The following is a 13,025-nucleotide window of genomic DNA, read 5'->3' on the forward strand; positions in this document are numbered from 1 at the left end:
AGAGGAGAGCACAAAAGAAAAAGAAATCCATAGACAAATAATTGGGTTGACCCAACAGTACTGATTATTTGAAACGCTTGTTACCTCAGCAGCAGCCATGATGGGCCTGTTCCATGCTAAGGGGGAGAAGACCTCTTTCCCTGCTTTGCCTAATGACTTAGTCCTATGCAATTATATTATCACAGGCAATATAATTAAGAAACAAAGGATTTCAATAATGGAAAAGAAATGTTTCTTTTGCATGAGCACACAAACTCAATGCTGATGAAATCGATGTCTTATCCTCAACCCCGACCACCGAGCTAGACAAGTGAAGCATGTATCATTATGCAGAATAAATGAATGATCGAATGAAAAGCAGCTGGCTCTAATCAAACACGGTAGTACTGATCAATAAAATGTATGTTTGTTAATTCTGGCAGTTCTAGCTTAGGTGCACCTACCTACCGCCACTTGAAATGCCAGCACCAATCCTCAGCACCAATTACCCTTCCTCTTCTAACTAACATACTGTACTAATGGAGTGGGAATGAAGGAGGGAAATACTTATAAGAATATAGGATTTATTGATGCAGGCCCCTCATAATCCATATTTGGGCACTCCGAGGCAGAGTTGCGTAAAGTAGAATTAGAAGCACTCTTACATATGTAATTACAACACTTGCGATATGTTGTTACATGGTTTCAACTTTCATACTAGTGTTGTAATTACATCTGTAAGAGTACTTTTACTTCTACTTTATACAACTCTGCACCAGGGAATACATCTATACTATCTATGAGGTACAGGGGTTAGACAAAATAATGGATACACCTGTCATTTTAGAGTGGGTAGTTTCATGGCTCAAATGGACCAGTCTTTTGGCCAATCTTCATTCGTTGCACATTACATCAACATTATGAGAGATCAAAAAGGAGAAATTCTTGGTGCGCATGTAATTGTTGCATCTTTGACCGAGACAGCAAGTCCTTGTAATGTATCAAGAGCCACGGTATCCAAGGTAATGTCTGCATACCACCAAGAAGGATTAACTGTGTACACAAGAGGTAGCTTCCCACTGTAAAATGACAGGTGTTTCCATTATTTTGTCCAACACCTGTATATTGCAGGTAATTGTGAGATGGACTGTATGTGTTTTTGCTGTTGTTTCTGTTGTGTTTTTTTTTCTGAACCTTATATCCATTCTAACTATATTGTAGGTGCTTTACTGTGAAAATGTCTTTTCTGTGAAAATGGTTGTTCTACTTGCTGGAGTAAAAATATCAATGTATAAACCATTCTATTGATGTGTTCAATGGCATTCAGTATACTATAAGTAAATAGACTTAGTGTTCATCAGATTTACACACACAACACATCTGCAGACACACATGGATAGAGATTTAGGCACAGATGAACACAACAATGTGACTCATGCTCATGCACGCACGCACACACACACACACACACACACACACACACACACACACACACACACACACACACACACACACACACACACACACACACACACATTAACACGCGTTCATACATGCACAGATGGAGTTCGCAGTCCCACATAGAGGACAGAGTTGGCAGAAGATCCACTGACAGACTGCAGCCTTGCCACAGAGGACAACAACAGTGATGCGAGAGAGAGAGAGAGAGAGAGAGAGAGAGAGAGAGAGAGAGGGAGAGAGAGAGCAAACAAATATTTAGGAACCATAACAAGAATGCAAGCAACTGCAAGAGGGCAAATACCAGACTGCCATAACTATCTGCTCAGACAGCAGTGGACATTCCACCATAACAGTTTGTATTGAGACGTTACAGTAAAATAATAAACAATCATCATTTGCCATGCATTTAATGAGCCTCTCAACGTCACAAGTCAGTATGGCGACTGTTTGAAGACAGACAAGGACAATGTAAAGGAAAATAAACGTATCGACTCGCTAACAAAAACGACCCTGCAACGTGGAGGGAGGTGCGTAACCTGAGCAGGCAGATACAGGATAAAGGGAAATAGAGACAGAAATGACTTGACAGGGCAAGATTAGGAGAGAGAGAGAGAGAGAGAGAGAGAGAGAGAGAGAGAGAGAGAGAGAGAGAGAGAGAGAGAGAGAGAGAGAGAGAGAGAGAGAGAGAGAGAGAGAGATGGAGCTGATTGAGCTGTCCACGAAGAGCAGTTTGTCCCTCTGCAGGGGTGTGTGTGAGTGAGTCTGTGTGTGTGTGTGTGTGTGTGTGTGTGTGTGTGTGTGTGTGTGTGTGTGTGTGTGTGTGTGTGTGTGTGTGTGTGTGTGTGTGTGTGTGTGTGTGTGTGTGTGTGTGTGTGTGTGTGTGTGGTCTTGATTATATTGTTTAATAAGTCTGATTTTCTGATATACATACAGACAAAGTGACTGTATACACACACACTAGACACACTCAAGCACATTCACACACTGACTTAAAGATCACACACACACACACACACACACACACACACACACACACACACACACACACACACACACACACACACACACACACACACTGTACACACACATGTACAAAGACACACTCAAGCACATTCACACACAGACATAAAAGCGGCGCGTGCATACACACACACACACACACACACGGACACTGCCCACCGTGCCTCTCACCGTATTGACAGACAAATTGGAGTGCTAATCCACCAACCCCTTCTCTCCCTGGCCAGGGCCCTGCGTGGCCACGCTCAGATCCAGAGCAGACAGATCCCTCTGTAAACAGCACTGTACCTCCACACACGTCCAAGCTAAGCAGCGTTTCACTCTGATGACAGAAATATTAGGCCAGCGAGACACAGAGAGAGAGAGAGGGATGGTGGCAGCCATCTGACTATTTATCCAGGACTCAAATCGCCCCATCAGAGAGATTAAGAGGAAGAATGAGATAATGGCAGAGGAAGAGAAAGAAAGAGAGGAAACAGATAAAAGATTATGAAGGAGTGAAGGGGACAGATAGGGTGGCTTTCTACTGGTGAGGCCGTGTCCCACAAATAGGAGATGTGTGAAGCATGACAAAACGATCTGTCGCGGTTAGATCCAGGGTAAGGCAGCCAGGATGGGAAGGTAACCAGTGTTGCCAAAAGGAAATCAGCCAAAGTCGCTATTGGCTCGCTGAAAAGCCGCTAGATGACGTCATGACGTTACGTATGATGTCATAGTGTCACGCATGGCGCGCTGATCTACAGAAACCGTGCCCACATGCCTTTGTCCACAGTAGAAATGCACGGTGCTAACAAGTTTTTGGAGATCAGAGCTTATCTGTAGCCTTGCTTAACCGTGGGAAACGCTTCTGACGGCGGCAAATATAAATATTCCCTTTTCAACGTAGATGGGCGGAGACTTCCCATTGACTGTGCATTGTGTGAAGTCATCGCATAATCTTTTTTAATTCCGTTATTTTTTAATATCAACGAGCACATTTTCAGTGGAAACAGGCAGAATATTGCTTGACATACTGTCCAGAGGTTATATTAGTAAAATCAAGTTGTCTCTCGAGAGTGAAAACAAAACTTGTTTTCTAAAGGAGCTACGATTCTAGGCCCACCGGCTATACACAGTATTATGTAGTTAAAGTGATAGTTCAGAGTAGATTCACCCTAATGCCATTTGAACCGTGACGTCCATCCAGTAGTCCTTACCCCACAAAAATCACATGTCATGACACCAAACTTTTACAGTAGTACAAATATGGTCTCTACTCACAAAACAAAGCATCTGGAAGTTTGGAAATAGTCCAGGAGTTTATTATTATCAACACAAGGCGAATAGATTCTGTCCTGCTAAAGCTGTGCCGACGTTACTTGCGTCATCTGTCACAAGCCCTTAAAAGTCCTCAACAAAGTTCCAAACGAGAGTATTAAAAAACGTTTTCATTGAATTGTGATTAATTAGACAAGGACTTTCGTTATCAATACGGATGCTGAATCCACTTTTCATTGTGCATAATGAGTTTCGTTGAGGACTTTTATGGGCTTACGGAAGTAATGTTTCCCTCTCTTTTTCTTGTGAGTATCTTGTATATTTTTAAGTAGGCTAAATAAGTACACATGAAAACAAAGAGCTGAAGACAGCGTTTAAGGATGTCTGATCAAAGTTTTAATTGTGTTATAGATAAGAATCTTCAACAGAACTGCATACACTCAAATTTGGGCAACAACTTTTAAGAAGACACCACATTGAAAAGCAAAGGCTGGCCAACCATGTATTTCATGGAATCATGTGCACAGTGGAAAACCTTCAATATCATTGAATTGAGTCCTGTCTGCTCTGTGTTGCCCCACCTCCCGTACTCTCTTTTCAAATATGCCCCCCAATCTTGAAGTCTTCTGCGAGACCAACACAGACACAGAGGGGGAAAAAGCTTTTCATTTTATTTTATTGGTTGAAGGTAGGACACCTGGGAGTTGTATGTTCCCAAAATGCTCATCAAATCAAAATGACCCTCACACACACACACACACACTCACACACTGTCAGGCCGAATATTGCGTCCAAGGTCTTCTGGCAAAGCAGCAAAGTTTGTCCAAGATGAAGTGAAGGTGCAATATCATGAAAAACTTTCAGGACTGCTTTGTGTGTCCATTTTGAAATGTTCAGGCCAACGTCTGTTTCAAAGTTCCATACACATTTTGCATTCCAAATTAGTCCAATGTTTTATAGGCCTATCAGTTGATCACATCCCAGGGTCCATCTGCTCTAGATGTGATTTTTCATTTGTTGTTGTACAGTCATTTTGAGATGTCTTTGTTATCTTAGCTGTACTGCACATAGAGATGTTGTCAGAATTCTCATTTCAAAAGTGGTTATACACTCTTAAAAAGGCTGGGTCAAAAACAACCCAAATTGGGTTATTTTCTGACCCAGGCCCTGGTTCAGTATTGGGCCTACCCTTTGTCTGGGTTAAAATATTTTAACCCTCAGATTGGGTCATTCCTCTAAACCAACTAAATGGGTCATTCTGACCAAATTGCTGTGTTAAAAGAACCCATTACATGGGTCAGACCTACTACCACATTATTGGGTCATATTGACTTCTTTGTTGGGTTCATACTTTAACCCAATATTGGGTATTTAAATTGCAAGGAGATTTACAAAAAAACAATTATGACTTTACATTAGTACATTAAGGTGAAATATACCAGAATTGTTTACCAATACAATTGAGATCAATTTAAAAAACAAAATACAAGAATGCATAATATTTCAGATCTTTTTTTTATTGCTGAACAATGTAGATAATTAACAATACATTTCATAAAAGTATGCTTTAAAGATGCAAATCACAGCAGTGTAGCATTAACACATCATAGCATTGAAGCAATAAAACCTTAAAGGTGGGATAGGAGATGTTTTTCTGGCACATATTTTACCATATCATCTGAAAAACTCCTCATGACGCCATAGCACCCATTGAAATAGAGTGTTTGGAAAAAAAACGAAATCTTTTGGTCCAGTGTAGAGGGCGTAGTCAGAAGAAAACGGCAACCAATAGAAGTAATACTCATCATCACTTCTATTGGTTTCTGACACGTCCATCAACCGCCAGCACTCACCCCTCCTCCCTGCGCGTTCACCGACTCGTGAACTTGACCGACCCCGCCCCCAACATTCATGCACACGCGACAAGGCTCATCATCACTCGGCTAGTAGCAAGGTAACGAGAGTTAGCAGCAGGCTGAGCTACTTGGAAACTTTGGTGGCTTTTGCAGAGCTACAGGAAGAACTTTGGCTTTTGGAACACTCAGGATAACATACTCCCTTGGATTATCATCGGACTCGCAAAACCAGACTCCAACACGGGCTGAAAATTTGAAATGGGACCTGACACTCTTGGACACAGATGTCGGCTACGGCAGCGGCTTCAAATACGCTTTGGTGACCATATTTCTAATCGAGAGGTGAGATAATATATTTGTCTGTATAATATTTTGTGAATTGGTTTAGGACACAGTGGTGTCTTTTTTTAAGCAAGTATCCATTGAGAGGGGTCAGAGGATTAGCTCAAGCTCCAACATATCTAGCTGCTACCTTGCTTAACATAGCTGCTACCAATCGCTTTATTTTTTTGTGTTTTTCCCCCCTGTGGCATTTATTCTGTGCACATGAACACGTTTTCAGAATTGCTATGTGTAACTCAGACGGTTACTCTTGTGTGTTTTGCTGCTAGTTGTGCGAACGAGCCAGACAAACCAGCTGGGAGGAGGACGGAAGCACCCCTTCTCCATCCGCGTTCAGTTGCTAAATACGGATCCACCCCGTAGTAAGTAACCTACCATGTTTACGCACACATTACTTTGACCAGCAAAGCCCATGTCTTTCTAGTGGTTTACAAAAATATATCGTTTGCATGTTTTGCTTTGGTACGTCTCTGTTGTATGACTCTGGTAATAGTAGCAAGCACAAGCACAACCTGTTCGCCGCTCCAGCATTGCAAAATAGATTGCCTTGGGTTTTCAAATGTTTACATGATTGTGGGTGTAATGTTGTTAACTCGCTGATGTCGTTTTTGAGAAGACGGTAGTTTTGCATTTGATAAATACCACCTAATGACCATGACGGCTACACGGCAGATCTTTATTGTGATGGCTACACTGAATGATCACATGGAGATGCCGGTACATTATTTGTTTTACCCTGGTTATATTGAAATGTTCTGCTTTGTCCATTCCAAGGTGTGGTGTTTTCCATAGCTGCTCCTTGCTCCTGTTTCACAACATATCAAGGCTGCCAAGTAAATGAAGAATGAATCACCGCACACTGGTAGTTTATTTTATTCATGTTTGTGGGTGTAATTTCGTCCAGTTGCACATACTACTATCCTTTTTGGAATGATCTGCCTTTGAAAAACAATGGTTCTATCTGACAAAAGCGAACAGATCCTGTAGTTGTAATTGATACACTAAATCAGTGTTTCTCAACCTTTTTTTAGGCGAGGCACCCTTTCAATTCATGGAAAATTTCAAGGCACCCCAAACCAAGTAGCCATATAGCATCACATCCGATACCACACAAGCTTAGAATGTAACACATTAGGAGACACACAACCTAGTAGCACGACCTACGTTCAAAGTTGCAGCTGGGGTGACAAATATTTACTTTATTGTGCGTAAATGGCAGATCAAAGATTCCACTGACTAACATTAACTTATCAATTTTGACAAATATGTTTTATGTTATATAATTTATTTATCAGCCACGTTTCCGCGGCACCCCTGAGGGGGCCCTACGGCACCCCAGGGTGCCCCGGCACCCCTGTTGAGAAACACTGCACTAAATTATGATATTCTGTGTGCGCGCGCACGCGCCAAGTTTTCAATTCAACACACTGGGACACTTTTCAGTCTTTGAGGTTGCTGGAATCAACACAGACTACCTCCATGCACCTTATCAGAACACTTTGCATGTTTTTGTATACTTGTCCCCTTTGTGTATTGCTGCTAATCTTTCTCTTTCTAGGTTCTGTTGGTTGCATGCAGATTGTGCCAGATGATTTATCTGTCTATGGTCTAAGCATGGGCTCTGTGCTAATATGCAATTTGTGCTCTTTTTTCCCTCAGGTCAACAGCCGACAGGGTCCTTCCACAACCACATACTTATGCCAGTAAAAGCCACAGCTTTTCTCCTCCAATCCAAGAAGCCTGGACTGCAGTCACCATCTCAACACACCAACCAAGAGAAAGGCGGATGGCTCAATTCAGTATGTAGTTCTGCAAATATTCTCAAAGGTCTTCACAGCCCCCCATGGTGCAGAATGCATTTACATTTATTTGTGTAAGGTCAAAACAATGCTGATTACAGAACATAACTAGGGCCATGAATGAAATTTGAGGGTAGCAGCCAGCCATCACCTGATGGTGAGAGGTGGTCCTAAGATCAGAGAGAAGCAGGTTGAAATCCCATCCTTACCTCTCCCTACTTACACCTCCATCCACAGCTGAAGTGCACTTGAGCAAGGCACACAAGTCCACTTAGGTCCTGGGACTGTAGCCAACACCCTGTAAAACCCTGCTGTGTAATTTGATGTAATGAAGCCCTAATATAGTCTAACACATTGCTTGTTACAGATATGGAAAATTGCACAATAAAAGTTCCAGGACATGAAGGCTGCATACTGTGAACGTCAACCTTCAGGGCACCGTCCTGCGCAGAAGACTTTCTACCCTAAGAGGGATGGCTGACCGCAGACACTCACAACCAGGTGAGCCCAGATAAAGGAGTTATTTTTGGTGTCCCTGCCCCAACAACCCAGGTTACTTACATTTAAAATGTCACTGGAGCTACTGTCAGATATGTGATTTCTAATTCTGTTTATCTTTTTACAGCACAGACGCCTCCAACCTCAAACCAGGCCCTTCACAGTTGCTGCACTTACCCACCTTCCCAGAGTTTTTGTGTGGTAATGACAACTGTAAATATAGTATAAAGTAATGTATCTAGTGTCATGTGTAATACATTGTTTAAATTGTCCATACATTTCAATGACAGTAAATATTGGTGGACACAATTTGACTGTGTGGCTTTTTTTTTAATTCATTCTCTGACTGAAAATGCATGGTTACATAATTTATATATTCCACAAGACCACAATCAGAAGAACATTTGACAGGTTGCATTTATTTTCTATGTATGAAAAAAACAATGGTAACAAGACAAACGTGGTTCCAAACCAAAAAGGTGAGATGTACAGATGAATGCTCCTACAGATAATGAAAAATAATAAAAGTCTGCACACTGCCGGTTTGTGTGTTTTATACCGTACTCTGTATAAACCTTTTATATTGCTCTAGTGGAGCAGGGTAACCCTGGCTAATCCTGGGTATTGTACTGTGTATTACAAGGTCAGCCCTGTTCAAGTGCCCCATACTGTCTGCAGGCTGCATGCCTGAAGAGACCGTTTCTCTCACCTGGTCCTACATCAGCCCAAAGTCTTATCAAAACTGAGAACACCACAGCATTTCCTTTCAATGTTCATGGGCATCTCCTTACAGATTGCGCAGAGGCGCCAGGTTGGTTGTGCTACTGGGCTGTGACTGAGGACCAGATGTCATGTGCCAGGTCGAACATCAAACTGGGGTCACGGGTCAGGGCACGCTGCAGTAACCGATGGGATTGCTTCAAATTCAATGATTGAATCAAGGCCTGCAAAGCAATAAATACATTTTATGTAGTGCATTTTCTATTTGATGATGGGGACTAAATAACTCTATTGACAATAAGACCAATATGGACATAAGCAATCATTATTGTGTATATAAATAAAGATGTGCCAATTATATGCATACAACGTTTTCAGTCAATTTCTTACAAACTGGTGTTGTGCCAGGGGTTACACAGATGTATGAAGTAGATGGGCTTTTATGGATGTACTTGAACTACCACTGGTGTTGTGTACCTACAACCATGTAATATCACACTACTACTCATAGGAGTAGAAATATTGTAATGGTTATCACAACAGGTGTACTCGTGTAGCCTACTCGTGTTGCGATATAGAGTACATCCGTTGTGATAACATCCATTACAATACTTACACATCTGGAGGAATACAGCAGGACAATGTTATTGAGGGATGAATGTACATCCTTACAGTTAGCAGGGCGTCAATTCTGTTGGAGTCTCCCTAATCAAACCGACCTCTGCTGCGTCTATCTTCCTCCTCCTCCATCTCTGGCCATCGGTCCTACTGGGCTGTTAGGTCGTTATGATTGTGATGGGCCAGGAAAGTCAGAGCTGGAGCTCTCGTGGTCGTGGAAGGTCTAAAGCATATGAAAATATCGTCAGCCAAAACAATTTCATTAGCGTTGATCAGTTCGGTTGTTTTTCTTTACTCCCTCTGTCCCTGTGTCTGCGCGTGCGACAACCCAAGTGAAATCTGAAGTCATAGCCTAAAACACTACGGATTGTGGTGTCGGGTATATATAAATACAATAGTAAAATGTATACTGCGGTACACATCTGTCAAAATAAATCCATGCGTCAGTACTTTAGCTACTGGCTAGAACTACTGTCTAGGGATGACAGTATAGCATCTGTCATCAGTGTTAGGAAGTTAGAATGAGATATCTAAGTAACACGTATCAAGTCAAGTTCAATAACTAATCTAGTATACATCTACTGTCATCAATATTTCTTGAAATGGCAACCATGACGGCCTGCGCGTTTATTGTGATGTTGAACATTCTTACCGTAGCCGGAGACAGTGCCGTGGCTGGAAGTTAGCTTGGCTAGTCGCTTTGTCGTGGCTTCTAGCCCGCCCCCCCGCCTCGTGAGCTCTCGTGGGTTCCCGGGATAATCCGAACACTTGACAGACTGCATGCGCGTTCATGTGTTTTGAAGGCGTGGCTTTGAGGGGAGGGCTGAAGGGAGAGGCGGGCTGTGTATTTTCAAAAATATAGCTCACAGGAACCGTTTTTCAAAGATCTCCAACCCTACCTTTAATTGAATTTACATGCATCTTTTTAGCCTCTTTGCAAAGATGGGTTATCAGCCAGACTGATCACTCATGACCGAAAAGACTCAACTACATCACAGCAACATTGCTATGACATTACCAAGAGCCTTAAGTAGCAGGTTAAAACTCAGTCATTACAATATTGGTGACAGTAAAGTTAAAACATAGGGTCTGCTAAAAGGGGTTAAAGGAAATGGTTCTGTTTTACCAATGTACCATTTGATTTCAGTGACACTGTACAATTATAGAAATTCAAAAATTTAGTTTCACCTTACTTTTTGTATAGCACACTGTAAAACAGCACATTAAAATGTTTAACCCCTTTGCGAAGAGCCCATGTGCTTTGCACAGAGAATATGTTGCTTTTTAGCTATGAGTAAACAGACCCGCCAGCAGGTCCATCTGCACAAACAGGCTTCTCACCGTACTTTTTGTTAATAACAAACTTTACAGTGCATCCATAACTGCGCTAACAGAGTGGAGTGAACTTAATTATCCCCAGGTTGAAATTTGTCTTGGTCTCTACAGTCACTACATTCCATACAGTACTTACATAACCAGCATATAACAGAACATAAATAAAAAACATTGAAAAAACACAGAAAACATTAAAATAAAAAAACATCAAAGTGTGCACTGCATGTCCATGGCAGGTCTATCTGTCATTAACAAACAAGGTATGCCCTGATGGGTGGTTATCCAAATAATACATTTCAAACACAGCATGTATCCAGTCAAAAAGAACTGACAGGGATGTCGCAATTATATTGACAGTTTGTACCTCAGGACCTTGTCTCGTGATCTGGTTTGATTGACATCACTACCCTTTCAAGGATTTAAAGTAGCTGGCTTGTAGATATTAAGGTTCACGTAGTAGATGGCCTCCCAAAAGCACGGTGAAGCTGCAGGTTGCATATCCCTCATGGCAGCTCTTGGCATCTCACCACAAGTCTTGAAAAAGCAAAACAAAAGAAAAGTGTAAATGATTAGGCCAAGACATGGCTTTTCCATCTCAGTCATCATAAATATGGTTTAGGTAAATTATATTGTTCTGTATATCTCCTGTACACTTTGTATTTACTTGTGATGTTGGCTTGATTATGTCCTCTTTTGAAAGTCGCTTTGGTTATAAAGCGTCTGCCAAATGCAATGTAATGTAATAATGTAATTTATTATATGGTGTGACGTCATCGGTCGAATGCTCCATTCATTTCAACGGGGCTCCCCAACGTTCGCACGTCTGTTATTTTTCGATAACGGACGGGTTGGTCTATAACAGACCGCTGTCAATGGCAACAAGACTTTTCACTGCTAAAGCGACTTTTCAACAAGACTCTAATCAGCTGCTGTGATAGACAACACCTGTTGTCCTGTCTACCTAGCTGTTGCCTAGCGGTGTTCCCCAACGGCACTGTTTTTTTTGCGCAGCAACAATCTTAACATTAAATAGGCCTAAAGAAATGTCCCCGCCATGTGTGAGTCATTTAAGTATATCCATATAATAAGCGGGTTAACTTTCGGCGAGTCGGTCGCTTTGTGGAATAGCAGCACTTCAGAGAGAACAAGACCCCTCCGCTCCGCGTCGGGGTCTAAAGATTCTCTCTGTCGTGCTGCTATTCCACGGTAGCGTCCTTCTCGCCGAACGTTAACCCTTACGTAATCACACACACACACACACACACACACACACACACACACACACACACACACACACACACACACACTGGTATACAAAATGTTATTTCTGACTTGACTGCACCGGAATGACTGTGCCTACCGGTGCCCAAAGAGGAAGACAAAAAGAAAGACAACAAGTTTGAGAGTTTGGCAAACTAATAGACAGAACATACAGTAAACTGTAGCAAAATTGTCTGAAGTGACACCACACAGTAGGCATTCCATACACATTCACAGAACCAAAGAACAATATCAGGCCTCATTGTGTGTGTGTGTGAGTGTGTGTGTGCATTAACGCCTGCTGTTGTGCATTGATAAAAAAAAACTTACTTCATACATGCCGATGATATCCAAGAGCTTCTTGAATAAGTAGTGTGGCCGCCGACCCAGCTGAGCAGCATTCTTCTCCTTTTACTTGTGTCCTACAGCCAAAAAATAAGCAGTTATTGTGATTTTATTGTTAAAGTAATAGGCCTACAATACAGTTGACATACACATTTATCCTGAATTGCGTTGTTGGGTCCTGACAAACCAGTGGTAGTGAGAACAATATAATTGGATGTTGAAACTAGTAGGGATTTTCCTTTAAAGGGACACTGTGCAGGAAATGGTAAAAAAAAAGGTACTGCAACTATGCTGCTCATTGAAACTGGGCAGCCTATTGCCAAATTTGATCTTTGCATGAAAGTTTACTAAGTAATAAACAAACATTTTCTAGCATGGTCCAAGTAGAGTCATTTTTGCAGCTAAAAATGGCTAATTTTGGAAATTCAAAATGGCGGACCATGGAGAATATCCCCCTTTTCATGTATGAAAAGTGCAATTTTTCAATTCATAATGAATGCTTAGAATTTGATGGTGGTGGTAAGCATTAATGAAA

The 13,025-nt window shown here is 41.7% G+C and overlaps 2 long non-coding RNA genes across 4 annotated transcripts; one reads left to right on the top strand and one right to left on the bottom strand.

The window, feature by feature from the left end:
- The first annotated feature begins 5,769 nt into the window (after positions 1 to 5,769).
- LOC134439802 (uncharacterized) lies at positions 5,770 to 9,519 on the top strand. Of its 3 annotated transcripts, XR_010032862.1 has the most exons (6): positions 5,770 to 5,915; positions 6,185 to 6,277; positions 6,690 to 6,777; positions 7,575 to 7,714; positions 8,082 to 8,215; positions 8,340 to 9,519. It is a non-coding gene; the product is annotated as an uncharacterized LOC134439802 (long non-coding RNA). The 3 variants fall into 3 exon arrangements; XR_010032861.1 differs by lacking the exon at positions 5,770 to 5,915 and having other exon boundaries at positions 5,922 to 6,277; XR_010032863.1 differs by lacking the exons at positions 5,770 to 5,915; positions 6,690 to 6,777 and having other exon boundaries at positions 5,922 to 6,277.
- Positions 8,612 to 9,984, bottom strand: LOC134439803 (uncharacterized). The gene is made up of 2 exons (XR_010032864.1): positions 9,605 to 9,984; positions 8,612 to 9,156 (listed from the first exon to the last, which is right to left on the bottom strand). It is a non-coding gene; the product is annotated as an uncharacterized LOC134439803 (long non-coding RNA).
- Positions 9,985 to 13,025: the final 3,041 nt, after the last annotated feature.

Source organism: Engraulis encrasicolus, chromosome 23 (genome assembly GCF_034702125.1).
Source record: "Engraulis encrasicolus isolate BLACKSEA-1 chromosome 23, IST_EnEncr_1.0, whole genome shotgun sequence".
NCBI classification, from domain to species: domain Eukaryota; kingdom Metazoa; phylum Chordata; class Actinopteri; order Clupeiformes; family Engraulidae; genus Engraulis; species Engraulis encrasicolus.